Consider the following 5,787-nt stretch of genomic DNA (forward strand, 5'->3'; position numbering starts at 1 on the left):
GAATAGATGTAACTGAAACGTATACTAAACGGCAGATTTCGTTATGATTTATAAAATCAGGGGCATTTACTAGACACGAAGATTAATATTTTGGCCGCCATTTGCATTTTCTTGAAATGCGTCAAAATTTTATCCATCCCATTTTGATGATGTTGGTGTCAAATGAAAGAGCAGAAAAATTAAATAAAGATGTGCGAAGCCTATTTTTGAATTCTCGCTTTTGTGTTTTAGCAACTTCCGGTTGAATTTCTTCGAAGTTTGAAGGCTCATATTTGGTGACCTTGACCATGGGTCACATTGACCTTTACAGAATTAAAGGTCATTGACCTTGACTATCGGTTGATACTGTTATATGTGATGTCCGATTTCTACTTCCGTTTTTATAGCTGTCCGAAGACAGCACAATTATCAACTTTGAACTGCTCTGTCACGTTACCTAATTTAAATAGATGGTTATTGTTTACAAATTCTAAATAGACTTTTTGTGCTCTTTCTTACTGGATATAACAAATGTTTTTAATGCCAAATTTAAAATTTCGACTTTTGACACTGATTTTTTGATTTTTAAATGTAGATTATTTTCTACAGGTAGATTGATATTTTGATTGGAAACTAAAATCAGTTTTCAAAAGTTTGATATCGCTTCCGGTTCTGGCGCTATATGTTTGACAACGTTAAATTTCAACTTCCGGAATTTTATAGATATTTGAAAAATTCTTTTTGCAACATGCTAGAATTGATTATATAAAAGATTTGAAATGATAAGAATCGTGTCGGAAGTATTAGATCAACCGCCATCTTGAAATGACTAAATTCTTTATAAAACCACTTTTTGGGATCAGGGTTTAATCGGATTTGAATTATTTTAAGATCTCTATGAACAGTGAATGATTCCTAACAATCGCGCGGAAGCCGATGTTTGAATTTCGATTTTGCTTTTTAGTTATTTCCGGTTGATTTTTTTTCAATATCGACCAAAACTTTCAAGGCTCATATTTCGTGACCTTGAATTTTGGTGACCTTGTGACCAGAACAAATGTCGTTGCCCTTGGCGCGACATATATGACAAAATACCACCATTTGTCTTATGCAACATTAACTTCCGGTTCTACAGGGATTTTTAATTTTGAAGAGCTCTGTCACGTAACCTAATTAACATACGACAAAATTGCTGATATATTCTTAAAGTGCATGATCTCTCCTTTTTGATGAAATAAAACAATTGGTATTTTGATCGAAATTGCGCTTTTTAAAATTTAAAAATTTTGTACCGACTTCTTAAGTAACTGTGCGAAAATTTGATTTTGCCGTATAAACTCAAGTATCTTAAGATAAAACAACGAATATCTCATCATGTAATGAATGTACATGCTTGAAATTTTGAACATAATTCAACATTGTACAGATGATGACGGATATAACAAAATTTTTGGGGTGAGCGTGGTACATCCAGGTTAGATCCGATAACTTTGCATCAACATAGGACACTAGTTTGGTCAGTTCCTGATAAAGACACGGTTATCTGCACCTCCAACAAAGGAAGAGGTTATATAATTTACTACTTTTTGACCTTTTTTAATGGATAACCTTGACATTTTCCCGGTCAAAGGTTATTGATCTACGATGTCCATAATAATATACTTTAATGTCCGACGTATACTTCCGATTTTACATCCGTCCGAAAACATTTATCAAAAATTTAAAGGCTCGTATCTCTTTTATTTGAATTTTGTTGACCTTTTAACCAGCACATAAATTAATGTGCTTAACGAGATCTATCTAAAAATATCTTTATTTGAAAATTCGAAAATTTTAGTTTCGCACTGAAGACTGTCGCTTCCAAGAAGTTCATATTTGTTTCGCTAATATTTGCGGTTAATATTATTGACGGATGAAGGTTAGAATTTCAAAACACTGAAAACAATTCTCACCAGATTCAGTCCAAATGATAAAAATGTCGTCAAGAAACCTTCCATAGAAAAGAAGTTTGAAAGGTGAAATTGGGTCTATCCCACATTTCCATTCGGCCATGAATATATTCCCCATGGCCGTACCAGATATTTGAGGATAAGCTAAAATTAAGGTCATTTCTTAGAGATCTATCTAAGAGTCTTTCTACGCATGGATTTCGTTGAAAGCTTTTTGGACAGCGTTGAAACCGGTAATATTATCTATATTATACTAATATATTGAAGTCACGTCCAATGTTATAAACTTAGGAAAGACATTTAATTTCTTTATTTTTTCAACGAAACCGTTAGTATCTTTCAGATAAGAATGGTGTTGACATGCCAATGGTAATAAAAAATAGTCAACGTATTCAAAAACTCGGTATGATTCGCTCGCAAAATCTTCGTTGGAATCTTATTTGGTACAAACCACCCAGTTTCTAAATCCTTATGTGGTTTCTGGAGGAATCCAACCGTGTTTTTTACAATAAATTTGGTACGTTTTCCGCGAAAAAAGTAATTCCGCTTAAAAATTCTAGAAATTTCTATTACTGATTACAAAATTGGTTAATTTGAATTAGGTTTCGACGTAGGAATGAAAGTAAGGCCGCGATATAAAGTTGGTTTTCCAAGGGAGAAAGTTTTTGGTTACTGAGATTAACTACAGTTTTACTTAATCTTAGAAATTGGTATCTATGTGTTCAAACTAGTAGCGGATGAAAATTTAGTTTTGTCGAGGTTTACTAATTCTAAAATCTGCTTATAGATGGATTCTTCATTTTCAGTTCGGTTGTTGATGGCAACGTGAAAAAAGACTTCGAAAAAAAAATAATTTGGAAGTTTACAATGACATTCATGATGGTAAAGAACAAGACAACTGATACTATTGGATATACTACGACAGAAACAAATTCATAATCTACAAATGTAGTTCGAGACACGAGTCAACTAATAGAATGTTTGGTAATTGGCATCTTGAAATGAATTCAGCTCCATAAATACGCTATTTGGCTGATTCCCACAGAACGTCAATACAATTTTTAAGAATTAGGAATAGGAATGTATAAGAATGAATGGATGATATCACAACTTATCTGCGTATGTTCACCTTTTAAAAACGGGAAAGTAAATATGATTCAACACTGTTTTTATAACATTTTGAATATCTAAAATCATAATATTTGAGGAGCGCTTCTGTGCCAATTGTGAACTTTTGTCTACAAGTGTTAAAAAAGGGCTTGATTTTCCATCACTGATGGGGCAAGTGCAAGAATAGTACTTCGTTGGCTGGGACAGAGTGAACAGTAAAAAACTCCCAAAAAGCCAAAGAGCTTTTTTGTTCATGTTAGAAACCTTTGAGATTCCAAAATGATCTTCATTGTCGTGTTTTTGAAAATCATGGTTCGACATGGAACTTTATTCATTTAAACCACATTTGACATGGAATAAATTAATCTGCTTGACTTAAAGGATATGATCAAGAGCCAAAAAGCGTTATTAACTTATGAAAATATGTTTGAAAAAATGGGTATTTTCCTGTAAAGGAACATTGCGCATTTTTGTTAGTCGAAAATTTTTTTCGTGAAAAATATACACCAAAATCAAGATATATGTGTCCTTTAACGTATCTGAAAGTTTTAATTACAAAAATCCAGCCTTTAATTTTTTAACGCCAAAACTATTTAAAATCATTACGTAAGATTACGTAAACTTTAAAAGTTCGTTATGCTTTTTTGAAGGTGTAAGAAAACTAATACACACCAAATTGTAGAGAAATATATCTCCTACATATTCGAAAGGCTTCAACTAATTCGGAATACAATGATCATTTCTTACTACCTCGCGCCTACCTTAAAGACACAATCGATTTTGTCAATAAAATACAAAATCTTCGAGTTCCTTCTAATGCTATTTTAATTTATATCGACGTTTCTTCTTTGTATACCAATATCGATAACACTACTGGTTTAGTAAAGCTTTTAATAGAAACCCAGATCCAAACAGACCCGACGATACAATTCTACAGCTCTTAGAGATTTGTCTCAGTCGAAATGATTTCACATTTAATTACTCTAAAGTCGTCATCTGACAAATAATGTAGCATATAGATATACCATATAATAATTGAGATGTTGTAATAAAGACAAGTGGTTTGGGGCAAATAATTTATTGCAATGTAATAACTAAATGAATTGTATGTTAACTTCCATACTAAGACAAATTATATTTTATATGTTAAGATATTAGAAAAAAAAAAAGAAAAAAAAAGGCCATTAACAAAACAAAGCATAAGCTTACACAAAAACAATTCATTATAAAGATAGTCTTAAAAACTAAGTAATATGAGTGGTGGGTGGGTGGGGAACACGTTTTGCTGCGGCGCCATTCAAACTAAAATGAACTCCAACGCAGGAGAGCGGATTTCTCCACATTTGGTAATTAATTATCTTATGAAATGAAATAATAAAATAACACAATTACTCTAAAGTCGTCATCTGACAAATAATGTAGCATATAGATATACCATATAATAATTGAGATGTTGTAATAAAGACAAGTGGTTTGGGGCAAATAATTTATTGCAATGTAATAACTACATGAATTGTATGTTAACTTCCATACTAAGACAAATTATATTTTATATGTTAAGATATTAGAAAAAAGGCCAAACAAACCCCAAACCACTTGTAATGATGTGAAAAAATAAAGATTAATAACTTTGACTCTTGAAAAAATTGTTAGCTGACAACATATAACAATTTAACAACACATTTTAAGCATAAGGGAGGTAACTTGTAATTGCTGCTGCAAATCAGGTTCTATGTACTGTTGGTAAGCATTAGAACGCCAATTGCCATGAATGCGAATAGATTCCAAATCGACTCCAATTGAATGAGCATAAGTACAACCACCCCGTCTAAAGCTATGCAATGAATATAAAGCTGGGTTATAACCCAGTCTCTTAAGCAATAACTTAAAAACTTTCAAAGTAATATTATAAGTTAAAGGGAGCAAGGATCCAGTACCACTAGGATAAACAAATACAGGGGAATCAAACTCAGCAGAAATTTGAGAAAACATCACATGTAAAGCAGAAACTGGGCATAAAATATTATTGGGCATGGCACTAAGTGGCACAATAACTTGTTGTTCCTGGAAATTGTCGGTTTTGGAAGAACGAATGATTAATAAGGCTGCTTCCGACAATAAAATTATGGCTTCTCTACGCAGAAAATGTGCTGTGCTCTCTTTCGCATGCTTAAGTGTGTCTGGAATGAGATTGGACTTACGTAAAAAGGAGAAAAAAGCGACTAAAAACAAAGTCCAACAGACCATATAAAAAGGCTTGGATAAATCTAATACAGAATAAATTTCTAATAGGATAGTTGGTGTAACAGGTAACTTCTGAATGGGTGCAATACAAACTGATCGACGTAGTCCATTAAGTATGGACTTGATTTGCAAAAATTGTGTTGGTTCTATATCGAAACCATAGCACTGATGTAATAATTTAACACTACTAACGACTGATGATAAATATTGGAAAGAATAACATTATCTTGACATAAAACAAATAAAACAGGCTAAATCTTGTGGATTAATAGGTACACTATTCAAATTGAAAAAAATTGCAAAAAGATAAGTAAGCCTTCCAATGAGCTTTTATGTTCTGTAAAGTGCCAGATGAATAAGCTTGTCTCTGAGTTAATCTAGTTTCATGCTGCAACAATTGCCACTGAATCCGGGTTTGATCTGCAAATAGAATTATCAATATCCATTAATGCAAAGTTAGCTACCAATCATGAGTAAAATCAAACCAGGAATCAGGACAATCAGC

Source organism: Lottia gigantea (assembly GCF_000327385.1).
Source record: "Lottia gigantea unplaced genomic scaffold LOTGIsca_126, whole genome shotgun sequence".
NCBI lineage: Eukaryota > Metazoa > Mollusca > Gastropoda > Lottiidae > Lottia > Lottia gigantea.